The sequence below is a fragment of the Aulonocara sp. 'chitande type north' Nkhata Bay genome, linkage group LG9 (assembly GCF_057382095.1).
Source record: "Aulonocara sp. 'chitande type north' Nkhata Bay isolate Kocher_YH1m ecotype deep benthic linkage group LG9, A_spYH_male_GT1.1, whole genome shotgun sequence".
NCBI lineage: Eukaryota > Metazoa > Chordata > Actinopteri > Cichliformes > Cichlidae > Aulonocara > Aulonocara sp. 'chitande type north' Nkhata Bay.
In genome coordinates this window covers 35,653,447-35,665,458 of record NC_141352.1, presented here as the reverse complement: position 1 = coordinate 35,665,458, position 12,012 = coordinate 35,653,447, and positions in this window count along the sequence as shown.

Below are 12,012 nucleotides of genomic sequence, written 5' to 3'. Positions count from 1 at the left end.
TAAACAGCCATGTCATCTTTGCCCTAAAATTTTACTGCCTTGGCTTTCACTCTCTGTCTCCGTCTTTCTCTCTCATGCACAAACGCACACTGAAACACACACAGGTGACATCCCTTATCCATCAAGCGTGGAGGAACAAAGAGGCATCCACGGGGCAATTGTAATCTTCAACGTGTATCATCAGTCTGTTTGTACGCCTCTTCTGTCTTGAGGAGGAGGAAGACAAAATGATCACCTGCCTCTAATAGAAAGACAGACAGAAACCCTTGTTGTCATGCCGTGTCGTGTGACATATGCATGAGAAAAAAAGAAGGCATGCACACAGACTTCCGTATGCAATCTGAGGGCAGCTGTGAGGTGAAATGAATAAAGAATGCAAATACAAACAGGATGTAGAAAACAAAGTAGACAGCAAACAACAAAAATTATAGTCATGCAAGCATGAAAACTTTCTTTGTTGATTTCAGTTTGTGTGGCAGTTAGCGAGTTTTAAGTTTTCTTTAGACTTTGTGTCTTTAAACAAAAAGCCAGTATTTGAACTGTGTTATTTTGTACTTTTCTTACTTTCAACAAAGAATAAAAAGACCAGTGGTGCTTTGTGCATAGTTAGCTTTTGTCTTTGTTTTCTAATGTGGAAAACAAGGACAATATTGCACAAAACAAATACAGTTACCATGCAGTGTATTGTAAAGGTGTAACAATAGTGAGATGTTAAACTTCCCTATATGCAGACGGTCAGGGCATGATATTTAAGGCCTCATTCACAACTATGTAGCACAAAAACTGTATATATGAATGCTTACTTGACAAATTTCACTTTCCCCAGTAGCTCGTCTGTTGGATCTGCTCACACAGGCCAGCTTTCACTCCCCACATGTATCAGTGAACTTTGGCTGCTCATGACCCAGTATCTGGTTCACCGCTGTTCTTTCTTTGGACCACTTTTGATAGATACTGATCACTGCAGACCAGAAACAGCCCACAAGAGCTGCAGGCGCTCTGACCAGTCCTCTAGCCATCACAGTTTGGTCCTTGTTGAACTCACTAAAAATCCCCACATTACCCTTTTTTCCTGCTTCTAACGCATCAAGTTTAAGGACGTTCACTTGCTCCCTGATAGATCCACCCACTATATAGTGATAATCAGTCTTATTCACCTATCAGTGATCATATTGTTATGCCTGATCAGTATACATGGCGGTACAGGAGCAGACTGTGTCTTGGCCATGACAGATAGCAGCCTACATGTTGAACCTTCACCTTAGTTGGTTAAATTTGGTTGCAATGGGTTGAACATCCTGTAGTTCTCAGAACAGCACCACCAAAATAAAACTTGCAGTGTTAAAACAGAGTTTATCATAGAGGTGCATGTGTGTGTGTGTGTGTGTGTGTGTGTGTGTGTGTGTGTGTGTGTGTGTACCTGTTTAGACATCTTTGTGGAGACCAAAAATTGAAATGTTACTATAGTCATTTACAGTGTTGGGCAAGTTACTTTGAAAAGGTAATTAATTATAGTTACTTGTTACTTCTTCAAAAAAGTAAATGAGTTAGTAACTGAGTTACAATATTCTGGAAGTAATTAATTACTTGAAAAGTAACTATTGCGTTACTTTAAAAAATTTTTTTTAACCCTCTGGTGTCCAGGGTATAATTGGCCATTTTTAACTACTTTTGATTTGACCCCTACATTTCACCTTTAAAAACTATTTACTTTGCCTTCTTTTCAGCACGACCTCACCTGTCTGAATTTACAGTTATGTTTTCATTTTGACATACTGTATTAACACAATTGATCTAAAATCAGACAAAAAACATACAATCAGAGTAGAAAAAGTTATATCTTTTACTGTAACAACCACTAAACATGTTTAATGAATCATATTTCATAACTTTAAATGCAAATATAAATTGACAATTTTAAAATTATATGCACAAGTTTTGCAAACAACATCACAAGCCTGATACCTGCAGGTCTGACAGCAGCAGGTGTATCACTCATCTCATTGTTCTGACACACAACACAAAACTATCCACAACACTACACACTAACTACAAAAGACATCACATCACTCCTAAAACTTCCCCCTCTTCCTAAACAACCAAATATCATGTTGACATATAATTTTTTAATTGGTCGACATGGTGCATTTTTCCACCAACATGAAAGGGCAGGGTTTTTTTTGCTCATAAGCAGAGAGTGCTTGCTAGCGCTGTCCTTAGACAGTAAACGTGACAAAACTATTGAGGAAAAAACAGGCAGGTATATATTGTTTATCATGAATTTGGTTGTATGTGGCCTATCAACACAATTTAAAAACTGGTATATATCACCTTGTTGCTTTGTCTTAAAGTGGTCATGTGATTGGCTTACCACGACTACTTTATTCTTCCTCAGTCAAGCAGCAGCACTCATGCGATTGTTTTGCCCCCTTAGCTCCAGGTGTTGTGCCAAAAAGTGATCGTTGGGCAGAAAGTGATTGCTGTCCGCAGGAGTGCGCGCAGCTGCTTAAAGCTGTAGCGCCCAGATTACTTACATAGTCAGCTACTTCCGCGCAACTGATATAAGATGCAGTAAGCTGAAGACAGCTTCAACCGTCTGTTTGTTGAAAAATAGTAACGCGCATTTTCTTGTTAGTAACGATAACAGCGTTGTAACGATAGGAATAGTAATTAGTTAGATTACTCATTACTGAAAAAAGTAACGCCGTTACTTGTAATGCCGTTATTCCCATCACTGGTCATTTATGAGGACAAAAGTGCCTGTCCTCACGAGTTTGAAGGCATTTTTGAGGCTCAAAATGTGGTTTTAGTGTCAGGGTAGTTAGGTTATGGTTCGGTTTAGGCTAAGGGTTAGGATTAGGCATTCATTTTTAATGGTTAGGGTAAGAACTAGGGAAAGCATTATTTCAATTAGATGTCCTCAGCAAGATATCAAAATGAGAATTCCACATGACAAAGAAAGAGCCATGGTTACAGGGTCAGTTAATACCCCCACCCCCCACTTCCCCAAGTTCCTGTCACCTCTGGAGCTCTGACTTGGTCTCCATGCCACAAGGGGTAGGATGCCTATTATAAAAGGGACATAACAGAGAATGTTTGTCTTCCCAGCAGGCCAAGCAGCTCTGTGTGTGTGTGTGTGTGTGTGTGTGTGTGTGTGTGTGTGTGTGTGTGTGTGTGTGTGTGTGTGTGTGTGTGTGTGTGAAATGTAGTTTTGGAGCAAATGCCATTCACACATGAGTGGTGGATGTATATGTTAGAGACTACAGTTTTATAATAACAAACTTACATGTACTACTGAGCATTTTGCAATTTGTAATTAAATAAGCAGTCCATATTGGTAATGGTGTCTTTTGGCACGTTGGAATAATCATACGCCACAGGCAATGCTTGTTAGCAGGATCGATTCTTTGTTGTTTTGGATCTTGAATATAGCAGCAATATATGTAATGGCAAAATCTCACCAATTTGTTCTCCATTGGAGAATGCTCTGAGTGTTTGAATTGACAAACAGCCTGCCACTCAAATCGTTTGCGCTCTTCTGAGATGTTTCATTAGAACATGGTAGTCAATTTGTCTCTCTTCCTTTTTTTCCTCCCTTATTACTCCCTCTCCCTGATAGTTCTGCGCCGACCCCAGTTTAATGAGGCCATTCCATTCTCTGGAACCCCTATACAAAATAAATGTGTTGTTTTAATCAACACGGCCCGGCTGATTGCATTTCCACCATGGAACTTTTCCTCCTTTATTTGCATCACGCTTGGAGCTGTCACCGTGACCTTGCCGTGCACCTTCTCGGGATTCACCCTCGAGCGGGCCAATCAGCCCACCCACTTGTGTGATATAATTCCATAACAGTGCTGGGATATTAATGTCAGATGCCTGTCACACCCAATCGCATAGATTCACTATCAGTAATGTCTCTGATGGAACGGAGAGAAAAAGCAAAAACAGCCTCTCGGTTTGGAAATGAGACGACTGTAAACATCTTTGAGGTGTTGGCTGTCGGATTTCAAACAGCTGATGGGCTTTCAACAACACAACATTTTTGTTTGTGTGTGTGTGTGGTAAAACATGTGAAGCTGAGAGGGACGGGATCTGTTGGCCGGGGTCCCCGATACGCGTTGATGTGCCACTTTCGCTCCGGCTCCCTACTGCTCCCGTCAACACTCCATTCTTCCTGTCCAGGGTTGTTATACTCCTTTTCTTCTTTCTTTCATGTTCTCTTTATTACGGTCTTTTAAGGAAATTATCCCAGATTCCCTTTTCCTCTTGTTGGAGGGATAATGTGCATGGGAGCTGGAGACGTGCAGCCTCTCTCCGTCTTCCTCGTTGGCAGCTTAATGCTGCCTGTCTGCTTGACTCCTTCTTCTCTCAAACGGGGGACTTGCGGTGATGAAGATGCCTCATCTCTCTGTCTCCTCTGGAGGGCCAAATTGCAATGTTGTGCCATTAACCAGAAGTTGCGCTCATGCCTTGGCAGCTTATTAACATATTTCATCTGCCAGTGCTGCTCTCTCTTCACAGTTTAGCCACGCTTTGTGGTTTTTTTTTTTTCTTTTCTTGCAGTAATGTGGAAGTTATAAGTTAAAATAACTTATTTTAGAAAATTCAAGTGAAATAATCACTGTTTCCCATAAAGAGCAGAGGCTAGGATGTTAACATATAATTACAGTGTGTGTGAGTGTGTGTGTTGGGGTGGGGGTTAAAGCCAATGCTGATTTATGGTGCTCTGCGCAATGTTTTGGGTGACAAAGAAAAGACAGAGGTGGCCACACACATGCAGAGATGGAAAACAAATAGCTGGCCACACACCGACATTTAACCGCACGGCATCTGTCAGCAGGTTATGACAGAATCTGGGAAGAGAACAGTTCTTTTCTTAAGCAGTGTCTCAGAGTCATTACTGGAGTCTTTCAGGGATTGTACACGCACCGATACACAGAAACATGGACTGCCACCATCATTAAAAGGCACCTGCTTCTGCTCTGCCCCCTCTCCCTGTCGTCTTCTTTTGTCTGCTTCCTTTTGTTCAATGCTAATGGTCCACAGTAACCTTTGGTCAGTCCAAGAACTAGGAATGCTGCATCAACTGGCCGGCAGTGAGGAGAGTTAACCCCAGGACCAGGGAAGGCCTGAACGGGCCAGGGGAAACAGAGATATTTTTTAACACAGTGATAGCACAGAGAGCTCTTATTAGCTGTGCATCGGTCGTAATTTACTCAGTGTAAATGTGGTGGGTAGATTGGCAAGTGTTAGCTCTCAAGTTGGACTTACCATATGGCAGTGAGATTTATACCTTTTTAACACAGCTACAACTGGAGAGCTCCAGCAACTAGATGCATTACTACAATATTTCCATTTTGACTTCCCTAATAGATCTGCTTCAGCAAACAGCTTCAGCAGGAATGCAACTGTCTTCTGAGCAATTTGAATGAGGCAACATGTGAGAAATAAACAAACTATACCGATAATATTTGCTTTTATTACATCCAACTGACTGCTCATGTGCAAACATCGGAGATAATACATGGATTTCACTCCATTAAGGGGCACGAGTGAGCTCCTTGCAAACTTGTCATCAGTGGCTCTCCACGATCGAGCTAATTATTCCTCATCATATCCAGCAGGTAGTAATTAGGCCTTTGTTACTCGCTATCACAGTGTTGATACAATACAAGGCTCTCAGGCTGCAATTGTTCTCCGCAATTGTGAAGAGGTAAAGGAGATTATGCATTTTAATAGGTGCGAATTAAATACGAGGCAGAACCCAGCAAGCAGAGAGCCCACCTTCTTTGTGTTTACTACTGATGTTTATTCATGGAATATAGGAGCATAATATCATGAATCATCACGCTCAATTGAGTGTTCTTGACTGCCGCTTATGATCAAAATGCAAAACCGGGATGACTCCTGTCTTGGCTGATATACAGGAGAGGCAAAACAAAGAGCAAATTGGCTATTTAAGACATCAAGCTTTAAAAAGCTGATTGCTGAATGTGTTTTCTGCAGATATTGTTTCGCATAGAAGGGATGAAAGGGAGCCTAAGTGATAGGCTAGCTGATTTTGAAGAACACAACACTCAGAAGACTCTTAGCTGATTGCTGTTACACCCCCAATCACAATCGTGTACAGTGTTGTGATGTACTTCCAACAGCTAACAGTGCTTTCTTCTGATGTTTGCTTCCTAACATCACCCAAGTTGTTACCTAAACCTCTCTAGAATGAGTTGTGTTCATGTGTGCATGGCCTCTTCAGAGCTCGAACTGTGCTCCTTTTGCAAAAGTTCCTTATCTCTACGGGACAAGAATATGGGAGAATGTTGGAGATAGGGGGTAGATGGGATTTATAAGGAAGAATAAGTGCCATCAATTTATGGTGGTCTGCAAACTAGGTCCAAATTGTCCTTCTTGCTTGCTTGCTGCATTTACAGTTTCACTTGCATTATTACATTATTATATTTTTCAGAATGACTGAGAACAGGTCAGAAGAACCACTGGGGATTTCTACTTCTTTTTTTCATGCTGGCTGACTGGATGTTACACTAACTCACTCTCCTACAAAGTGCTGTTGTATGAGTATCTCACCAGTGCTAGCTGGTTTCCAGGATAATGTCAGAAGAAATCACTGTGACACAAACCAAACATGTATTTAAACTTCAACAATCTTAAATACTGTACTTTCGGGCCCATTTTGGCAACCTCTTGTCCCAAAGTGAAATCAGTCACAAAGAGGGTGCGGTACCAAAACCCCCCTCATGATTGCTTTGATAGACTTTTGCAGTCACCTACAGAATGCATGGAAGATGCTGACTTAGTCTGTTAGTGCCTCAGCCAACACATTTCAAAAGGCACAACTCTTAGTTTGAGGGCAAACATCTCTGTTTTTGGTTTGTGTTGTATTTTTCACAGTTTAACTACTGCTAGGAGAGTACAATGCTACACTTTGAGACCAATTTTAACTTGAGACGGCTAGCAAATATTTACAAACTAGTTGGGGGATACAGATTAATCCCCTACAACCACTGGTAACCAGATGGTTGCTGACTAGTCTCTAGGCCAGTGTGACTGGATCCTTAATGTTCTCATTTGCTGTAAATGTGCAGTCACAGGGGTCCTACAATTGGATGTATCCTTATCTCAGAAACCGTAGTCTCTCAGACTAAAATAAAAATCCCCCAGAGAAACTAGTTCTGTATTTGGGGAATCACACTATATTGCACTTTCTTGCAGAGACTTAGATCAGACAATTCCAAGTTGATATCTAGCCTTTAAGTGTAAATATACAGCCAGGAGATGCCAAGTAGATCAAACAGATCAAAAGCTCAGCAAACTGTTTGATCTGTTTGTGTTCTTGTGTGTCTGTGTTGTCTGTTTTTGGTGCTTCTGTTCCTAAAATCAGAGCTGCTCGTGAGAGCGTTTTGATTTAAGAATATTGTGTCAGGAACCTCCAGTTTTCTAACTAAAGTTTTGCTGCCATTGGATACTTTGTTATTCTTTCTCACATTGTTCTGTGCTGCAGAACTTACTGTCCAAATGCGGGGTTTCTTTGGAATTTCCAGCTGTACACATGAATAATGATTACTAAAATGTCTGACCAGGATAATGTAGTGGGGAGACTATGACTAAGTGTATTTATGTGGTTATCTGGTCAGTGGTCATTGCCTTACAACATTCCACTACAATTGTGGAGATAAAGGGAAACAAAACCATGACTGTATCATTTTTGTAGTGTGGTCTGCGGTGCTCTGTCTGGTTATAGTGAACAAAATGAGAACAAGTAGCAAAGTTAATATGGATGCAAACCTATTTTTAAACCCCAGTACAATAATCTGTTTTTGAAAAACAAAGGATAAAATGTATTTGCTTCTGTCATGGAAGTCAGTGATCTTGAGCTCGTCCTACATTCCTTTAGCTGACTGACACTTTGAATGACAAAGTGTGTAGAACACAAACTCACACAACAGCTTCTAAAACAAATATGAAATCACATAGGCTATTATCCCCTCGGCAGTCACATACAGGGATAAAGATACGTTAACATTCATATACAGTCAAGAGAGCATTTTCCAAATGGGAAAAGTCCAAAAGATTCTCTACCACAAATGTAAAATGAATCTTAAGATGCAAACTTTTTGGGAATTGCGATGTTAATATTAAAATAAATTAACTGGTAATTTTATTTTAAGCTAAAATTTTAAATCTATGTAGTAGCAAAAAATGTGGACACATTAATAACACAACTTCATAAATAGGGATGGGTATCGAAACCCGGTTCTTGTTGAAAACCGGTTCCCACTGTTTCAATTCCTTGAAATTGTTTGCCATTTTTACAAACGATTCCCTTATCGATTTCAGTCGCCCCGAATGACGTCGCCACGTTGCGGAGCGTCGCTTACCAGGCAGGAAACACGGCGCCTAAGCTCAACGCTCAAAAGTTTGGTTATACTTTACGAGAACGGATGACAACAGGGCAACTTGCAAAGTAGACATTTCATTTAAGGGAGGAAACACTACGAATATGCAAAAGCATTTGCTCACAAAACACGCGATAACCTTAAATGAATGTCGTGTTTATAATTCTGCTCCAGACTCGTGAATCTCAACCCAGCAGCAGCGGTAAGGTTTGCACGTTTGTCCTCTACCGTTAATGTGGCAGATAAATAATCAACTAACAGTGCATATTATGTTAGCGCGATCTGCCTTATTACAAAACCTGCTATTACTGTGCATTTAGGTGACCATGATGAGAGAGACAGACAGAGTCTGGCTCAGATGCTGGCAGTTCTCACTGCAGTCTACTGGTAGTGTCTCCTTTCAGGCCAGGATAGACGAATGTCACCGAGCAGTGACTAAGTTTGTGGTAAAAGGCTTGCACCCATTTGCCACAGCAGATGCCCCCGATTTTCAGTAAGTGAATGTGTTTAATTGTAGGCAGGGACATTACTGGATATTCTTGTGTAATTGCTACAGAAAGATTTATGTTATACTTTGTTATTGCTACAGAAGAATATTTATTTTATTATTTTACATTTACAATTTTTCCTGGGGACCCTGTGACACGGATGATCTAATATCGTCGTGTTAGTGTTGATCCTGGAACAACATTTACTATGTTGTTCCAGGATCAACATTGCAAGTGACCAATCACATTGTTGTGACGTTATTCTTTGGCGCGCCAAGCCATTCGTGCATTTATGAAATTCCAATGTTGCAAGGACAATATCAATTCTGCTTACCGTTTATTAAAGGGTTAGGGTTGGGGTTAGGGTCAGGGTCCGTTGATCTAGCGGACAGAGGCGGTTTCTCACAGCTTAAGTACAGTTTTTTGTTTTACGGCGGTTTTTCCCAAAGTCGCAAATGTATGAAGTCACAACATTCTGATTGGTCACTTGCGATGTTGATCCTGGAACAACATTTACTATGTTGATCTGGGAACAACACCAACACGACGATATCAGATCGTGCCCTGTGACACCCCATTGAAGAGCCGTAGGCTGTGGATCTCTTAAGATCTCACTGTTGGGTTTGTAAGGCCATGTTACTCCTAAATGTCTGTCTTGTTCAAAGAGAAGATATAAAACAAAGTTCTAAGCTAATCGACCTTAGTGTTCTCCTTTTTTAAAAATAAGAATCGATAAAGAATTGAATCGTTAAACAGAATCGAAAATGGAATCGGAATCGTGAAAATCTTATCAATACCCATCCCTATTCATAAATTTCAATATTAAAAGGACCGTTATTAACAGTGTAGGGACTAATGCGTTATTAAGTAAAAAAACTTCCGATTACAAGACGAACTGCCAACTCTTGAGCCACGATCGCCCGGATAGTTAAAACAATGCTCAACTGGTACCAAGTGATCCACACTGTGAAAGTGTACTAAGAAATCCTCCTCCAGATGTTTACACTATTACAATATCCTGAACCAATCATGGTAAGATGGATTCATGCTTTCTTGCTTTTACACCAAATTCTGATCATCCGATTGTCGTAGCAGAAATCAATAGGATTAGAAAGCAGCTTGGAGACAAAGTCAAAGAGGTGAGGCTGTGATGGTCGGGACATGTGTGGAGGAGAGATAGTAATTATAATGGATGCTGAGGATGGAGCTGCAGATGGGAGGAAAAGAGGGAGCCTGCAGAGAAGAATCTTGGCTATAGGGAAGGAGGACGTGCAGAAAGTTGGTGTGACAGAGGAGGATGGTGGGGATAGGGTGAACTGATTTGCTGACCCCTAAAGGGAGCAGCAGAAAAATGAATTAGTAAAAATAAAATCAGCATTCACTCGTGTGCACACCTGCAATCTCTGTTCAGATTTTGCTCCTTACTTTTAATTAAAATTTCAGAGCTTTTAATAAATTCTGCCAGACGTAAACACACAAATCACATCTGATAAGAACTTGGCCAACTTACAAAAATGTGGCCCTTTATTGTGTCCACTGTGTGCAGCAGCCTAACACTCACTAAAATCCCCACGGGTGTGGGAGAGGTAGGAGTGGGCTCTCCGTCAGCGTGATTCATGAAGTCTTTCGGCTACACAAACCTCGACTTTTTTGCTTATTTCCTTCAGATTTTGCGTTAAGAGCTTTTATTAGGAGAGTAATCACTCACCTCTAAGTATTGAACACAGTAAAACTCCTGCCAGCTCCACCTGCACAGCAGAGTGGATGATTGCTTAAGTTACTACATAGGATTATAATTTGTTTCCTTCCCTGGCTTTTCCAGAAGTGACAGAAATGGAGAAAATAGTCTCGACCTTGCCTACGAGTATGGTGGTTTCTGAGTGCACGGCTAAATCAGACTTTTTATCACACTGCGCACATAACCAATGAGAAAGTGATGCTAACTTCTCAAACACCTCTTTGTCAGACAGCGAAATCGGATCTGACTTGAAACGACTTCTCGAGCTGCAAAATCTGTAATTCACCCTGACTGTTGAACATCACGCACGTATATTGAGCATTTTCTCAACATAAATACAACCTCCCCCCTTCGACTTAAGAGCTTCGAGGCACGGATGTTTTCAGCGTGGTGAATCAAATGGTGTGTTTGTGCTCCTTCTGAACTAATGCATTTGTGGCGAATGCTCCTCTTGAGCCCTCCTCATGTGTCTCTATTGTCCTCTTCATTCTGATGTTATCAAACACAACAAATGCGTCCTCCTGTTATATTTTCTTACAGGCTTTCATCTGTGCTTGCCTTTATCTAAGAGGAGGAGGACAGGGAGTGCTGTGACATTTATCGCCGTGTTGGTACGTGAGTGTGCGTGCGAATGCAATATGGCCCCTTTCTCTTTATCTCTGAAGAGTGGGTTTGGATGCACGCATGGTGTCAGAAAGCAGCAGAAGAAGAAGATAGTAATGGAAGCTGTAATGCTGACATCTCACTGGGTTTGCTGCTGAGCACGGTGGGGAAGCTCCTACCTCTGTAGATGTAGATGTAGACGTGTGCTCTGTGAGGCCATTCAAAGACTTGTTTGCCAAGTTTGGGTTTAAAAAGAAAAACATGGTATAATAATGTAGCAGTGCAAACGTGGAAGTCCTGAGCAGAAGACTTGGACTCATTTAGAGCTTAAATCAATGTCAGCCACAAGGATGTTCACCAGTTTCTGATTAATTCTTCACAATAAAGCAGACAGGACCTCTGGAAGTGCTTAGGGCTTCCCAGATAAGAGCTGCTGTGGTTTGCAAAACGTGCTGTCGGGCACGGTTTGCCCCTTTGAAGACAGCCCAACTCAGCAAAGCTCTAGCTTGAGATTAAAACTTCACTGTGAGGGACCCCGTGCCTTACTGACACACATTTATCATTATGGCTTCCTACCCGCTCCATAAACAACTCCAGCATTTACATAGCCCAAACAACATCCCCCGCAATCCCAGAACACACCGTCGAGTGTAAGAGACAACCCAGGTTCACAAACAGTCTTCAACTAAGTTTCCTTAGAAGCTTCAATGTGGCTGTGAGACTCCTAAGCAAATGTCTTTTGATTTATTTTTTTTAATGAAAGCGCTTC